General features: G+C 45.0%; 1 long non-coding RNA gene across 3 annotated transcripts; it reads left to right on the top strand.

The window, feature by feature from the left end:
• Positions 1-6: 6 nt before the first annotated feature.
• Positions 7-15,055, top strand: LOC129202520 (uncharacterized). 3 transcript variants are annotated; one of them, XR_008575732.1, is made up of 4 exons: positions 4,926-5,044; positions 6,787-6,832; positions 9,032-9,140; positions 14,039-15,055. It is a non-coding gene; the product is annotated as an uncharacterized LOC129202520 (long non-coding RNA). The 3 variants fall into 3 exon arrangements; XR_008575730.1 differs by lacking the exons at positions 4,926-5,044; positions 14,039-15,055 and adding an exon at positions 7-1,305 and having other exon boundaries at positions 9,032-13,680; XR_008575731.1 differs by lacking the exon at positions 14,039-15,055 and having other exon boundaries at positions 9,032-13,680.
• Positions 15,056-16,729: the final 1,674 nt, after the last annotated feature.

Below are 16,729 nucleotides of genomic sequence, written 5' to 3'. Positions count from 1 at the left end.
TTTGGGGTTGGGGTTTTTTACCTTGTTTTCTTCTCAGTGGAAGTCTTCGCAGTGAACTGTTATCCAAATGCTGTCTTTTGATGATATTTAAAAATCACTTTTTAAATGGAGGGGCAGAAGATTAAATTAGGGGCCTTCATTAACACTGCATTAAAACAGTTGTTGGAAAGGAACTTACTCTGTGTATTAATTAAGCAAGATCTATGCTAGGCCAAATGAACAGTTGAATGTGATCTGTCCAAAGGACTGTATAACCAGAATAAAATAGTCTAACACTATGTAATTCTGATCATACAGGCTTATTTTGACAATAGAATGTATCAGCATTTTATTTTTATCACTTAGGGAAGTGGCTGTGCCTCTTCAAATCTGTCTTTACTAGGCAACCTTGGAGCTGGAAGAGTTCCTGGTTTGGCTGTGGTGCCTGAGGACTGTAGCATGGAAGAGACATCGGTAGCATCTGGTGCCTTTGTTGACACACCAATCTTGATTACTTCTCCTGTGCTCAGTCTCCCGGCTCTATTCATGCAGGCACAGTTAACGTGGACTTAGCACTAGGATGGAAGAGAGAGGCAAGAAATGTGTGGGGACAAAAAAAATCTTTTATCAACTTACTCGTTAGTGATATATGATTATTGATAAACTAGGATTCTTACAGTATGTAACTCATATTCTAAAGTGGTATTTTACATAGTGACTACCTAAGATTTTACTTTGAGACCTTTATGCCATTGATTATATCAAAACTTTGTCAACTGCATAACATAATTGTGGCCAAGCAGGTTTAAATTAATTTACGTGTTATGCACAGTACTTCCCATTTTGTAGTGCTTAAAGGAGTTTGTAACAATTCTCTCAAACTGTGTAAAGCAAATACTAAACTATGTAATTGCTCCATTTCAGTGGTCACTTCAAAGCTTGTATTTCCTGCTCTGAAAATGGCATTTAACAGTATTGAGACAGAGTCACATTTCCCTTGTGGATCAATGGAAACCCACACAGTAGTAGATTGAAGGTTGCTGTAGTAGAAAGTAGTAATTACAAGCGGATCTATAGATGTTGGGCCAATTGTGCTGCATGTTACTAATTCTCTTTGCAAAAATTATAAAATTAATTCCTGGGTTTTGAACATATTTCATATTGTAACCTCTCTTGTTTCCAGGCACTTAATCTGTAAATAACCTCATCTGTACAGGATGGATCTGCAGGGAGCAACACTGAAAACATGTAAAAGCATGTCTGAAATTCTAGTCTCAGTTAAATCATAGTCTTTTTGACCATGCTGTAAGCAAAATCCAACAGAAGGTTTGTAATTACCTTTACATATTTTAAATCACCCCATGTCACTGAATAGAAAATTCCATCCCTGCTATAGAATTTTCTAGAGCTATTCAAGAATTAAAGACATTAATATCCTTCTCCAGACTGCCTGTGCTTTTAGGCTGATTGTTAGACAATCCTGTAAGTTTTCTTTCCTGTTTTTATTGTGTAGGTTTCGGCGGATTTTTTCTGCTGAGGGTGGTTTCTATGTAAATTGAGATGATTACTTTTGCATTGAATTTGCTGTGGCCATGTCGTGGTTTCAGTGAAACTTCATGCTGAGAGTCAGATTGTGCATGGATGTAAGGTTTGGAAAGAGTGATTTAGTTATTTATTTTTAGGAAATGAACTGTTGAAATAATTCTTAAATTAAGGCTACTCTATTCAAATTACTCTGAAAATAAAAATGTTAGTTTAATATTACACGTAGTATCAGCTGTCAGCATGAGCTGAAATGAGTACTGATTTTTTTAACAAGGCATGGGAACAGGAAACCTGTTTTACAATACACAGGCTGGGTCACCAGAATTCAACAACTTGGAGTTTAATCATGCCTCCAGAACTCAAAGCCATTATAATAATGACAGAAGAAGAGGGTTTGGGTTATCAAATCCTCATTTCCCAGAGTGAAGACACAGGCCCTCTATTCCACATGTTGTTGTCAAATCTTCAGTGCCTAGTGGAAGCTGGGTGGCCGTAGGAAATGTCAAGTATTTCACCCCTCTCTCAGGGGGCTCACTCAAGACTAGAGGAGGGAATTTCCTATTCATTTTGGTAGATAAACAATCTCTTGAAAGTAGGAGCTTGCCCTAGAACTTTGTGAGGGGGATGTATAAGTGTACCCATCTTGGTAATAGCAGTTGTTTACCAAGAGTCCTGGAAAGCAGGAGGTGTTATGCTCCCTTCAGGTCCCACTCTGGAGGGGTTCAAGCTTCCCTCAGGCCGTGGATATCCCATGGGGGGGTCGGTTGCCTAGGGAAGCCACACTGCAGCAGAGAAGAGAGTGTGAAGTTCCTGGGACCTGTGAGAACAGGGGCAACTATTTTTTTTAGTCATCTTTTAAAGCTAAATAGTAACTGGTAAAAATACAGAAACATCCTGCAGCTGAGAAACGGAACTCGGGCTCCTCTGCCCAGGTAGAAAATGCATAGCACAACCTCAATTTCATCTATGCTCTATGTTCACTTCTGGCTACCCCTAGGTTCTTGCCCATTCAGGATCTTACTTGTGGACTCCCAGTTGCTCACCCTGGGGCAGCACCGGGCAGGTACAGGCTGGGAATGTTACAAACCACCCAGTTAGTGGAGATGTGAGCAAAGATTTGGAGGGGGTCAAAATCTTGTATGCTTGAGTGCCTTGATTGTGCCTTAGTCTTTACAGGTACCACACTGAGACATCTAATACAGCAATAATGTACTGTGGCTCAATTGCAGTGTTGAGGAGAGGAAAAGCAGTCTTTCTACTCACCCAGTGATAGATGTCACACCCTAAGCTGTTCTTTCAATTAATGTGACATTTGCAGGTAGCAGAGTCTCTTTAATTTACTACAGATCTGTGGTATAACGTAAGACTGTAAGTACGCTAGTAGTATAGACGACTGTCTTATACAGACTAGCAAAGGAGAATGAGGATGGAAAATGTTTCAAGTGAAATGGTTTAGAAGGGAGGTAGTCATGTGCTGTCCTACTTTATCCCTTCTTCTAAGAATATAGTACATGACTGTTTTTTAATGCAAAGCGTATCCCCTAGCTCTCATTCTGCTGCAGGCTCCGAAAGTGCAATTTGCCATGTCCCAGTTCTGTCAGTCATTGTGCTGGGAGCTGTTGGCACTCTGTCATCCCTGGCTGAGGGTCAGTCCATGCTGAAACTAATATGGCCTGAAGTATTACACAATTATCCTTTTGTGGTGTTAAAATTGCTGGCTTCTTGGCATTATGGTCATGCTTTCTGACTGCACAGTTTAATCACCTGGAAAAATGGGAGGGGGAAAAAAAGGTCAGAAGAACCTCCAGGCAGTTATGACAGGAGGAGGAAAGTCTTTGTTTCTCCAGAATCCCTACAAATAAAAATGGCAAAATGTTGTGTCAGTAACAGCACAGAGACATCTGGACACGTCTCCTCTCCCGCTTCCTTGAAAGGCCATACTGGAGCATGTCAAAATGCTTACGGTTGGTTTTGTGCCGTATCCCCAATTCAGTTCAGTGCACAAGCGACTTTGGCTGTTCTTTTTAGTCTTCTTGTGCTTCTCTTCTGAACCTGTGAAATGGAGATAATGTTTTCTGTATCCATTCCCTTGTCTGTCTTCTACATTTCTATCTCATACAATGCGTGGTGTAACATGTTCCGCACCCCAGAAGCAAGAATTGGTAGGTCTGATACTGCTTTATTGCTGACAGTTAATACAGTCAGTCCTTGTTTTAATTTAATACTCTTTAAAAAAATACCCAGTGAGAAAAATTATGGTAGGACAAATGTCTATTTCCCTTCTTTCATTTCATTAAATGTCAGCATTTGCATAGTAGTTTGAGATCCTGTCCTGCATGTACTATAACTAAGTTAAATTGAGTTTTAGTACTTAGAATCATAGAATATGCTGAGTTGGAAAGGACCCACAGGGATCACTGAGTCCAACTCCTGACTCCACACAGGGCAACCTAACAGTGAAACCATGTATCTCAGAGCGTTGTACAAATGCTTATTCAACACCAGTAGGGTTGGGGCCATGACCGCTTCTCTGGTAGCTTGTTCCAGTGCTTGATCACCCCCTCAGTAAAGAACACACTCTCCTTTTTTTTTTTTCTCTTTCCTTTTTTATTTTTTCTTTTTTTACCTTTTTCTCTTTTTTCTGTTTCTCTTTTCTCTCTTTCTCTCTTTTCTCTCATTTTTCTCTTTTTCCTCTTTTTCTCTTTCTCTCTTTTGCTCTCCTTTTCTCTCCTTTCTCTCCTTTTTCTTTCCTTTTCTCTTTCTTTCTTTCTCTTTTTCTCTTTTTCTCTTTTTCTCTTTTTCTCTTTTTCTCTTTTTCTCTTTTTCTCTTTTTCTCTTTTTCTTTCTCTCCTTTTCTCTCCTTTTCTCTCTTTCCCTCTTTTTCTTTTTCTCTTTCTCTTTCTCTGTTTCTCCTTTTTCTCCTTCTTCTCCTTTTTCAGTTTCCTCTTTTCCCTCTTTTTCGTTTGTTGTTGTTGTTTTTTGAGGGAGGTGTCTTTTTTTTTCCTTGTTTATTTGTTAGGTAGCGATCGCCTGTGCTGGAAGCGCGGAGGGCGTGGAGGGGCCGGGCGGCGCGCAGAGCCGAGAGGGGGCGGCAGTGCTGCTCCGGCGCAAGCCGGCAGCCGGGAGAGGGGGACACCCCACCCGAGGGATGCAGGCGAGGATAAATAACAATAAACAGCGCTTACCTGCTTCTAATTTGGGGTTATCTGACCTGGAACAACAGATACGTTCCTTTGCTCACTCAGCCGAATGGGAGCGTCCGCTTCTTTATTACCTTTGCACTGGCCTGAGGAATGAAAAATGACTGAGGGGCAAAAAGAAAAAGCTTCTCTCGCCAAGCATACAGCACAATCCTAAAGCAGTGCTGCTAAGGAGCTGGTAATAATCGCATGAAGAATGAAAATAAAAACCTCCTGCCACTCTTCCTACACCCCCTGAAGGAAGATGCTTCCTATCTGTATTGGAAGATCAGCCCAGCCTTTCTCACGTGTGTATTTACAGCAAGGAACAAAATCTGCAGGTTTGGTCAGCCTGAATCATAAGCAGAGGGGATTTAGCAAGACAGGTCTCCTTCTCTAAGCACTTTTAAGAAACACATAAACGTTACAGTTTTGTAAGCTGTTGCAGTAGATATATAGATATATAATCAGGGAGAGGATGTTGGATACATTTCTTTGGAGGCAGTGCTCTTTCAGCAGTGGTATAACAGTAGGAAATGGCCAGAATCAAATTATCTGCTGTTACCTGAAGGCATCCCTTCTGTAGGAGAGTTATTGGATGCTCTGAAATTCCTTTTCACTCCTCCGTCCCCCAATAAACCTGCGCGCAACTTCCTCTGGGGATGGGCCAAGTATTGCTCTATTAGTATGCAGCACCACAGCAAGCAGGGCAGAAAAATACACACCAGGAGGAGAGAAAATAGATGAAAAGCAGCAGGAGCAAAGTAAACGCTTTAAAACTCAGGACAGAAATTTCTCTCCACTGAGATTCCCGCTGGTCTGTGGGGTCATGACAAGACCTAAAATATTCTGAGGTGATAGTGAGGTTGGTCCACTTACCCAAGTTCTGTTTTGAAAACAAAAATGAAGCCTAAACTAGGAGGTAGGGGAAATTTTTTGTGATGGGGGTAAGAACTCAAAAATCACAACAATGGGGACAGAGTGACAACCCTAAAATCCTCTGAAAGTATCCTAATCCATAAAGCCATTGTGAAAATGATCTTTCTGGTTCTCTGGATAGTTACATATCCCTGGTGTTTAGCAGTGCACTAGATGCTCCACTCTGCAATGCATTTATCCCATACCCAGCGACACCTTTAGTTCCTCACCTGCCATCCCTGCAGCATTTACATCGGCTGAGGGGCTGTCACCAGGTTTTCTCCTCCATGTGCCTCTGCTGCCTCATCCCTGCCGAACAATAAGGACTCTCTGTTCAACTTACTCTTATAAATATTGTCTATATAATTTTATTTTTATATAAATTTATTTATTTATGTGAAGGACAGATAGGTAGTTTAACAGCAACTTCCTCGGGCAGCACAGAGAGTCCCTGTTCATCACAAACCCAATTTCGGTTACATCCTTCTCATAGGCAGGTGTGCATCCAATGCACGCACTCAGGCATGTGCACAGCAACAGACTGTGCTATGAATGCACAGGAGTTTTATTCACACTTTTTTTAAGCGTTTTGTTTGCTTATTTATGTTGTTGGTACTTATCAGTGGATATAACATTTATTTCCGTATATCCCTTTCCTATACTGTCAAGCAAGCAAATATTCCCGATAGTCAATGGTAAAAGGCTACAGACTTTCTGAGACGGAGGTGGCAGCAGCCTGCAATTATTCCTGTTCCCCTTAGCTGTCAGCCATCAGAGTACTAGCTTCTGTAGGGAATGGTGTACTGCACGGAGGCAGAAAATAGCCATAGATTTTGTTAGACATACTTGATTTATAGAATATATCCCACAGGATGCCCTTCAGGATCAGGACTTTCCTCAAGAGTATTCTTTGCATGTGAGTGTTAACCGTATGGTGTCACCTATAGACACTCAGCTTGCTTTAGACAGCAATCTCTGTAACCATGGAGCAAAAGACCTCCTAAAAGAGGATGTTAAAAGCATTCAAATCCTTCCCTATCAACCATAAACAGGGTGTGCCGCCTATGTTAAAAATCCAGCAGGAAAGGGAAGAGTTAACTATCTAAACAACCATGTTAAGTAAGATCTAATTAGTGCTAATCTCTGTTTTTCTTTTTTGCCCCAGGAGCAGTAAGTGTACACAGAAGAAGAGGAGGTTTGGGGGAAGAAGGGTAAGAGAGGTCAACCTACTATTAATTGCATCTTGTTTAGCTGGGTCACTGCAGTTGACCTCATTCAAATCTTTAATTGACATCTTGGTTTAAAATCCAAGATGGCAACACCGTGCAAGATTCGTGCTCACTTGGAGTCCTGCTGTCTTCATTAGTCTCTCATTCTTTATCAAACATGTATTTCACATGGAGCTGAACATTGAAATTCAGCTGAGGTATTGCCCGGAGATAGAGCGACTCTTGTATTGCCATGCCCGAACTAGTGCTGGGTGCTGCACTTCCATTTCATCCAGAAAATGTGAGAATGGCGTATGCCACTGTTTCCATCAGTTCTGAGGGGATATAGGATTGTGCGGCATCCTTGGGAGCAAGGGAAAAAATTAAAAGACAGGTGGTTAACTAAAAAAAAAAGGAAGAGTGAAACATCTGAAGTGCTATGAAGATGTTGCTTTGGATGAAGGTTTCTGAGAAGATTATCCTGAGGTGCAGCAGGGCTAAGCATTGCTGACCTAAGGCATCCTGTGCCATCTGACCCACCTGAGTTTCTGTCCTTCCGTCTTTAGTATTTTGCTTTTCAACAGGGAAATATGACTGTGATCAGCAGTAAATCTCTTTGCAGATATTGCCAAAAACCTCTCAAAAATCCAAATATTTCCCTGCAGAGGAGAACATAAGGAGGAGGTATTTTTGTGTTAATTTCTCCTGAGGTTGCTCTGAAATTTATGGAAGAGGAGAAAGCCGAAGCAATAAGCTTTCCTCTAGGTGCCTCTGGAGGCAATACTGATTCAGGCTTAGTTTAATCACCATGCCTGAGTAAACTAACATTCACTAATCCACTCAAAATTGTTTTTTAAAGGAGATACACTTACATGATCCTCTCCCTGAAGACAAGGGAGTCCGAGGCACTCTCCACCCAACTGCCCTGAGTGAAGGAGTGCAAACTGGAGCAGGCTGGGATCTCAAGATCTCAGAGTCAATGTCCCTTTTCCTCTCCACCAGGAAAGTTTCCTATTTCCCGGGGAGTTCCCTCTGCACGGCAAATGAAGTTCTGCATGGTTTTGGCTTATGAGCAAGACTGACTGGATAAGTCATCAGTAATTTTAGGGTGAAGTTCCCAACTACCCTCAGTTATCTGCACCCATGGCAGAGCTGTCTGTGTGACAGCCAGCCAGGAGAGGGGGCAGCGTGGCTGTTCCCCTCCATATAGTTAAAGTGAAGCTGCCTTAAGTCATGTTGGCTACTCACAGCTTGCCAGGACTGGGGGGCCAGCCGAGAATAACACAAGTGCCATCATGCGTTAGTTACACCTTCTCCAGCCCCTCATATCTGTTAGGCACCAGGTGTGGTCTTTACTATGCCAGAGGAGCTCTCCTCTCCCTTTGTACAGCCTGTATCCTACAGAGGGGTTGGACCAAGTTATTTTTTTAAAAAAGGCGTCTTCTTGGAGGAATATTCTCATGGCCTATTCTGGAAAGTCAGCATGGTTTTTTTATCTGGTTTCCCAAAGAATTGAGGTTCACAGAGTCATGCCATGCCCACCCAGCCAGTCCCCTTTCTGCCAAAGGTTTTGACCTTCCTGTCACCTTCAGCTGAATCTCCCACAGAGGTAAAAGTTCCAGCAGCTTCAGTTCTTTAAGATTTGTGAGAATCATTAGCTGAACAGAGGAGCAGAGGGAAAATTCAGCAGAGTCTATTTGACATCTGCCGACCACCCAAGCATCATTCGAATGGTCCTTGACCACTCACACCATTTGTAGTCTCCTGGTGGGAGGGTAGAGACAGAGAAGGAGCAGAACATTTTGGAAGCATCTAGAGAGGGGCACAAGGGCACAGGAAGATACTGCACAAAGAGGCACAGGGAACACAAGGAACTAGACTTTGTTAGTCCTGATGATGATGGAGAAGTAGAAAAAAGACTGTAGATAGACTTTGAGGATTATCAACACATTTATATCAAGAAAAGCAACTTTATAGTGCTAGGATATAATTTTCTGTTGTTCTAGTGTTACTGTTATTAAACCACAGTATGGCCTACAGCTCCTAGTGGAGATGGAAGTGCCAATGTGCTTGGTGCCGTATGGATCCTCGCCCAGAGGTCTTTCACCCTGAAGAGACCCAGGGGATGGAAACCTCAGCCTGGAGCTCAAATTTTTACTGACTGATTTTGAAATTGTTGTTAATGCATTTATTTATTTCCAGATCTGGGAAGAATGAAGCACAATTTTGAGCCTGAGTGTGTCCAAGGGGATACCTGAGAAGACCTGAGCTGAAAGAATTGGTCTTTGGAAAGGGAATTGCTATGATCATGGTGTGTTGGGGAAAGATGCCTTTTTTGTGCAAGCCTAACCTTTCCTCTAAGGCAGTCTCAGAGGAGGGAATAGGGCTATACAGCATTTACTTATAATGCTCTGATGTTAATTTCTGCAAGTGTTTGTCAGGGATGCTTTTGGGTGAGAGGCTGGCAAAATGCTGAGATACTGAATGCTGTAGGGAGGGAACATTTCTAGTCTGATGAATGGAGAGAGTCCTGGCTGGGGACTGAAGAGAGAATGGCGCGGTGCCGTGAGGTACATTCCCTGGCTCACTGCGAATTCTGCAGTTGTGATGTTGTGACTACAGGCTGCATTGACTCCCCTTAGCTACTGGAGGAGGTTCTGAGGCTGAAACCTTCATCACCACGGCCTGGCGGGCTCTTCCCTGTTTTATTGGTGTCGTCTCTGGAATATCTTATCCCTTTCCCTCTCCCCTCATATTTTTGACCCTTTGGTCTCTCTGACCCATTAGGTTAGGTGACAAAAGGCGCATCTCCACACATGCAGGTGGGGCAACCTGAAAAACTCCCTGCCCTGACTTCTCCCAGGGGTGTCTCCAGGACGTCTCAAAGACTGAGGGGGTCCCTGCCCAGGGTAGGAGATGCATCGTGGGATGCAGGGGATGAGTATCTTGGGATCACACAAAACTTATTGCAGGAGGTTTTGGGGAAGAACCAAAGGTGGGGACAGGGAGGAATCAAGGTGGCCTGGGGAGGAACAAGCATGGGAAAATAGAGGTATAAGGGTATAAAAGGGACAGATCATGGGTAAGCAGGGGCTGGCCAGGACACTTGTCTGCTCCTGACCAACATGGTCTCAACTCCTTGTTAAACTCTTTTTTTCCTGGGTGAGAGACTCCCTATCTGTGTGTGCCTGTGGGTATGGGGTGTGAGTGCCAGCTGCATTGGGACTGGGGGTCACAGGCATCTGGGCATCCATGGTACCAGCAACTGGAGCCAGTCTGGGTGTGTATGTTGGCATGTGATGGGAAGCAAGTATTGAGCTGGTCTAGCTAGCAGGAAGGGTAAGTGCTGGGGGAGCTGGGTATGGAAGTGGCCATAAGTCTGGGCTGGGTGTGCATGTGTCCTGTGCATTGGGAACATGGAGGTGCTGGTGATCTGAGAGGTCCTGGCCAACTGGGGTCTGCTGGGAGACCTCTGTATGTGCATGAGCATAGGAGGCAACTGGAGGTGAGAGGATCCAGTGCCAGCTGCTGGGCAGGCTACCAGAGGGATCCACATTGTATTCATACATATATATGTATGTATGTATGTATGTATGTATAAGGGAGGTGATTCTCCCTTTCTACTCCACTCTGGTGAGACCCCACTTGGAATACTGCATCCGGCTCTGGGGTCCCCAGTACAAGAAAGACATGGAGCTGTTGGAGCGAGTCCAGAGGAGGGACACAAAGATGATCAGAGGGCTGGAGCACCTCTCTTATGAGGACAGGCTGAGAGAGTTGGGGTTGTTCAGCCTGGAGAAGAGAAGGCTCCAGGGAGACCTTAGGGCAGCCTTCCAGTACCTAGAGGGGACCTACAGGAAAGCTGGAGACAGGCTGTTTACAAGGGCATGGAGAGATGGTACAAGGTGTAATGGCTTTAAACTAAAAGATGGCAGATTTAGATTAGATATAAGGAAGACATTTTTTACAATGAGGGTGGTAAAACACTGGAACGGGTTGCCCAGAGAGGTGGTAGATGCCCCATCCCTGGAAACATGCAAGGCCAGGTTGGACAGGGCTCTGAGCAATCTGATCTAGTCAAAGATGTCCCTGCTTATTGCAGGGGGGGTTGGACTAGATGACCTTTAAAGGTCCCTTCCAACCCAAACTATTCTATGTTTCTATAATTCTATGATTCTATGATACATCTATTTTTGTACCACTAATAGAGGAACAAGGCTGTTGGTGCTGTGTAAATGCTGAGTGTTTCTGTATTGATCTGTGTGGCCAGCTCTGTGTGTATATATATATATATATGTACATGGCATATACCTGTGTTTGTGTGTGCCTACTGGGAATATATTCTCAGCTGTGCTATGGATTGGACCTGGGGGAGTGGAGCTGCAGCAGCCTCACCTCTCTCGGGCTGCTGGATCCAGCAATCCCGAACTAAACCCCGCTGACCCTGCTGGAGGGTACCAGCAGGGCGCTGCAGCTCCTCACCTTTGGATACTGGGCCAAAATGCCTGTGTCTCAGTTGTGCAGCAGGCAGGCTCCAAAACAAAATCTGTGTCCCTTGCTCACCCAGAGCAGTGGGCACAGAGAAAATATCCCTCCTGTTGCTTTACGTGTCCAAATCCTTCATGTTTCCCTGTTTCCCTACTCACTGATCCGTGCCCTTGCAATGCATGTGAGCAGAAAATATCTATGATGAGTGTTTTCCTTTACACTTCTGAAATACAAGAATTACCAATTGTATCAATAATTAAAAATAATCTACTTTTCAGCTGGAGTGAATTTTTTAAATGGTAAAATAGTCTAGAAATACGGCTCTGGATGGAAATCCTGACCCCTCATTGTTCCTCATCTCAAAAGCCTTTCTCATATAAACCTACAACAAACTGCACAAGCGCCAGCAATCTGTCTCTGGCAATAAATGAAATTCAGGTGACAAAATCAAATATGATTTGTTTCTTCAGAATCATAAGACGATATGATGGGTGCAGCATGGTGGAGCCACTGTAACACAATACAAACTTAAGCAAAAGGCAATGTGGGGACAAAAGATGGCTTTGTTCGAGTCATGAAAAATAAATACCAATAAGCTTGCTTTTACCAGGTCTGATCACATTTTAGATTTCCAGCTGAATTGCTATATACACATTGCTACCAATGCTGATCCCAGACATTAACCCAATGTAGCTAAAGTGGAATCTGGCTGTGGGACAGAATGGGCTGAATTTGGACATGGAGATTGTAAATCACCTCTCCCCATTCCCACCCCCTGCCTTTAATTAATTGTTGCCCTTGTTTATGCAGACAGGCCTCTTTCCCAAAGAAGCGGCAAAGTGACAGTTTGCAGGGACATCAGTCTCGTGCTCTTTGAACATTTATGCTTTTCTTACATAGCCTTATGTCTGTAGTCTGATGACTTAGTTTGACTGGCCAGAGGTGTAAGTAGGACTACACGTGTGTGTGAGGCCGTGCACAGCTGGGGCCCTGCCAATTAAATAGCCAGGCAAAGGACCCTCCCTCACTGAAATGTGGGAGGTGGCCAGGTGAGCTTACGGCCGAACCTCTCAGCGTGGTGCAGAGCATGGAGTGATGGGGAGGAAGAGGAGCAGAGGCAGAGCTCCCTCCCTGAATGCAAGTGTCATGTGTCATGCGGTGGCTCCTGCACACTGCGACTCAAAACCCTCAACTATGGGGAGTTGCTCCCCTGGACAAAGTGTCAGCCCTAAAACCTTCCCAGGGCAGCGATACGCAGGGGCTAGATGGATGCGTACCCCCATCCGGCTGCACCATGCTGCTTCCTGGGGTATGCCACCGTCCCTGGTGTCACCCTCGTCACCTCGGCCACCCCTGCTCAGGACAATCGATTTTTTGGTCCCTACTCAGAACAAATCCAGTGGATTCAGCCCCTCACAGGGAGGAGGTACAGCTAACAGCAGGCTGCTCTCACCAGAGCAATTAACTAAAATTAATTAAATTGATACAGAGCAATTAAAGTTGCCACCTTCCTGAAGCCTTCTGTTATGTTACCTGTCCGTGGCTGGGATGTCCCTTACTTCCTTTGGGAAAATAGTGTCTGGTAGCGCATTGCCCCTGCCAGAGGGATTCGAACTGATGTGCTCCTTAGGGGAGAGGACGGGAAAGAGGGAGGAGGCCAGTGCTTAGGTGAAATCACTCTGGTAGGCTACATAAAGACCCTAAAGCATCCAGTCCTGAAGCAATGTGAATTTCCTGCAGTGCTTCTGACAGTGAAAAGGTTGTGAAAAACTCCCAGCTGTTATTCCTCATTATTTTTGCTGTCATTATGAATACCTGTGCAATTTAAGGTAGTCAGGCTTTGCTCCTCCAAAGTGCTCTGATACTCAAGATGGATTGAGAGCAGCCCTGTGAAGAAGGACTTGGGGATATTGGTGGATGAAAAATTGGACGTGAGCCGGCAGTGTGCGCTTGCAGCCCAGAAAGCCAACTGTGTCCTGGGCTGCATCAAAAGAGGTGTGACCAGCAGGTCGAGGGAGGTGATCCTGCCCCTCTACTCCGCTCCTGTGAGACCCCACCTGGAGTACTGCGTCCAGCTCTGGGGATGTGCTTGTACTGTCAGTACAAGAAAGACATGGAGCTGTTGGAGCGAGTCCAGAGGAGGGCCACGAAGATGATCGGAGGGCTGGAGCACCTCTCCTGTGAGGACAGGCTGAGAGAGTTGGGATTGTTCAGCCTGGAGGAGAGAAAGCTCTGGGGAGACCTTATTGCAGCCTTCCAGTACCTAAAAGGGGCCTACAGGAAAGCTGGAGAGGGACTGTTTACAAGGGCATGGAGTGATAGGGCAAGGGGTAATGGCTTTAAACTGAAGGACGGTAGATTTAGATGAGATATTAGGAAGAAATTCTTCCCTGTGAGGGTGGTGAGGCACTGGCACAGGTTGCCCAGAGGAGTTTTGGATGCCCCCTCCCAGGAAGTGTTCAAGGCCAGGTTGGATGGGGCTTTGGGCAACTTGGTCTAGTGGAGGGTGTCCCTGCCCATGGCAGGGGGGTTGGAACTAGATGACCTTTAAAGGTCCCTTCCAACCCAAACCATTCTGTGATTGTAAGATGGGAGATAAAAAACACCACTATGCAAAATGCAGCCCCTCAGCAGCCTGGTGAGGCAGAAGAGTGTTTTGCAGAGGTAGGAAGGTGCTGGTGGCTTGCTCAAGGCTCGGGCTGACTGCGTCACACCCTCCAGGCTTGTGGGTACAGCTGCCAAGAGAGACTCACCCCGTGACGAAAAGGCAAGTAGACCTCAACGACCGCAAACGTGCAGCGCCTGTTCGTGGTGCAGCCGGGCTTCCTGCTCTGCTTGCGACCAGTCGCTGCCGTCTCTGCCTGTTGGCTTTGAAGTGTTTCTCCAGCATTCCCCATAAGAAGCAAAAATGCAGAAGATTTCATAAAAAAGGAAGGGAGGGAGGTAAAAAAGCAAGGGATAAAACTCACCCTGGCTGGCTGGTTCAGCCCTGCAGTGGAGACCTGTCCTGAAAAAGAAACAAGGTAATGTAAGCAGCTGCACCCAACCAACTGAAGTCCTGAAATTCTACCTTCAGGCTGAAACTTTGCTTTTTAAATGTTTGCTGGGGGGCTTAAGGGGAAGGGGAACAAAGAGAGATGCTGGAGCTGCAGCTGCCTGCCTCTCAGAGGGAGACACTGATCTAAGCATTTTCTGTCCTCACTGCAGTTTGTTTGTATTTCCCTAATGTGACTGTATTATATATACAAGGATATACACTATATTAAGGAAACATATCTCTGAGGAGAATAAAAAAAGCATTTACTTAACAAATCATGTCTGTTTCTCAAGTAAATCTCTGATCTAAGGCAAGGAACCATACATATTTAAACTTGGAAGTTGTTTTTCTATGTATGATTAACACAGATTTCTAATGTATATGGTGTCGCTTCTCCTGCTAGCTGCAACCTGCTTCACAACTTATAAGGGAAATTTCAGTGCTGCCTATTGAACTGTGACAGAGACAAAGGAAATTTTAGAGGACAAATGAAGGACGCTCTTGAAAACCAGGGATGTTAATTGGTACTCTGCTCTGTATCGATCTCACTCTTCTGCTTCTTAATTTGACAGAGGTTCTGCAACCCCAACCCAGGCAGATTGCCATTAAAGAGTTTTTGTCTGCATTAACACAGCAGTATTAAGCCCTCTGTGGTTCTGTTATCCACCTTCTGAAATGCCTTTCCTTTTCCTTTTTTCCACCAGAGATGCCAATCTAGCAGACCGTCGTGGTTTAACCCTAGCCAAAACCAGCACACAGACTTTCTGTCATCCTGTGCCCTGCCCTAAAATCACAGGAATTTGCCCATCCAACTGGTCTATTAAAAATTGTCCAGCATTCCCTGAAAAAACCCACCCATATGGCTTGCAAAGCATTGCTTAGTCTTTTTGCGCTTCTGTTTCATTCTGCGGAATTGCTGATAGTGTTGTAGATTCAAGTTTCTCCACATTAATTGCAATGATATTTTTCAGTCTTTTCCTGCCAACCAAGCTGCTGGCTTTCGATCAGAAATCACATGTGTGCTAGAAAGAAGTGGATTGCTGTCAGCTGGCTCCCATCTGTTTTGCCGTGGAGAGAAGGGTGAGGTGCACAACATGGGGTTTCTGCAACTGGGGAGAGAAAAGGTATAAGATATGCAAGGTATATGAAAGTAAGTGGTAAATAGAGGCTTAAATCCCCAATAACCAAACCCAGGGTTCCCTGTTCATACAATATTGAACTCAAGTGGAGTAGAAATTGTTTTATCCCTGAACTCACTGCTGAGCTGAGACTGACCGTAGATTACCCACCTTCCTGCGCCTCAATGTCCCCGTGTGACAATTGGAGATAAAGATGCCAGACTCCTTTATAAAGTGCTTTGGGACCTGCTGCTGAAAAGGAGTAGGCATAACGTGAACGCAAAATGCTTTATTTGTCGTAATGTGGCATCTTACACAGTCAGCTCTATGGGCATATTAAAAATTATTTCTGTGAAGTGAAAAGGCACTGATATATATGTAACAAATGGGTGAAGAAGCAGTCGGAGATAAGTAAAGATCAACACAGCTCCCACTAGCTTGGCTGAAAAGAGGCGTCACATGCAGCCTGTTGGAGCAGAGCCCGCACACCAGATGAATTACGGATACGGGGACTTGCACAGGGGCCGTTCAACACGGATGGCTAAGCCTTTCTGCAGATGAAAGAAGAAGATCCATGTTGAGGGCCATCATGTTTTCCCCTAGGAGATTTTGGGTACAAAGATGTCCACATGTGTGACATAATGCCTCCTTAGTAGCCCCTAGGTGTCTGGATAGCCATGAGCGTGTTGTGCGTGTGTCGTATGGATGGTGTTTGTGTGTTGGGTAAGTGCAGTGCCACCAGCAAGCGTCGGACCTACGGTGTGGCTGCATGACGATGCCATGCCCACACATGGAAAAGCTGCGCTTACTGAGCACCCAGTGCATGCCTGGTGAGCTTCCATTCTCCAGGGAACCCCAACATTTCCAGACATGGCTCCCATGTGGAAACACCAACTTGTCTGCCAGATGACCCAGCAAGATGATCCTGGGTAAAGCAAAAACCTCCCTCAAATGTTGATTTGGCACGGTGTCCATGCAAAGGCAACAGGAGACATCCGGGCCCCTTACCTGTGCCTCGGCCGTGGTTCCTCTTCTCCTCCTGCACTTATTTGGATGTTGGTACCCTCTGGGCTCACTTCTCTCCAAGAGAAGGTTGGTTATGTGTGTATGAGCTGACCACCTGGAAAACACACTATTTTGGGCTTCACAGCCAAGGGAAGGGGTTTTGCTGCATCACTAAACCTCTGCTGGGGGTTTGGGAGACTTCTGGGCTTCAGGAGCTTTTCCTCAGTTGGCAGGGCTGCAAGACGGCCGCAT

This window comes from Grus americana, chromosome 2 (genome assembly GCF_028858705.1).
Source record: "Grus americana isolate bGruAme1 chromosome 2, bGruAme1.mat, whole genome shotgun sequence".
Classification (NCBI taxonomy): domain Eukaryota; kingdom Metazoa; phylum Chordata; class Aves; order Gruiformes; family Gruidae; genus Grus; species Grus americana.
Note: the sequence above shows the minus strand (reverse complement) of the source record. Positions and strands in the feature narration are given on the sequence as shown.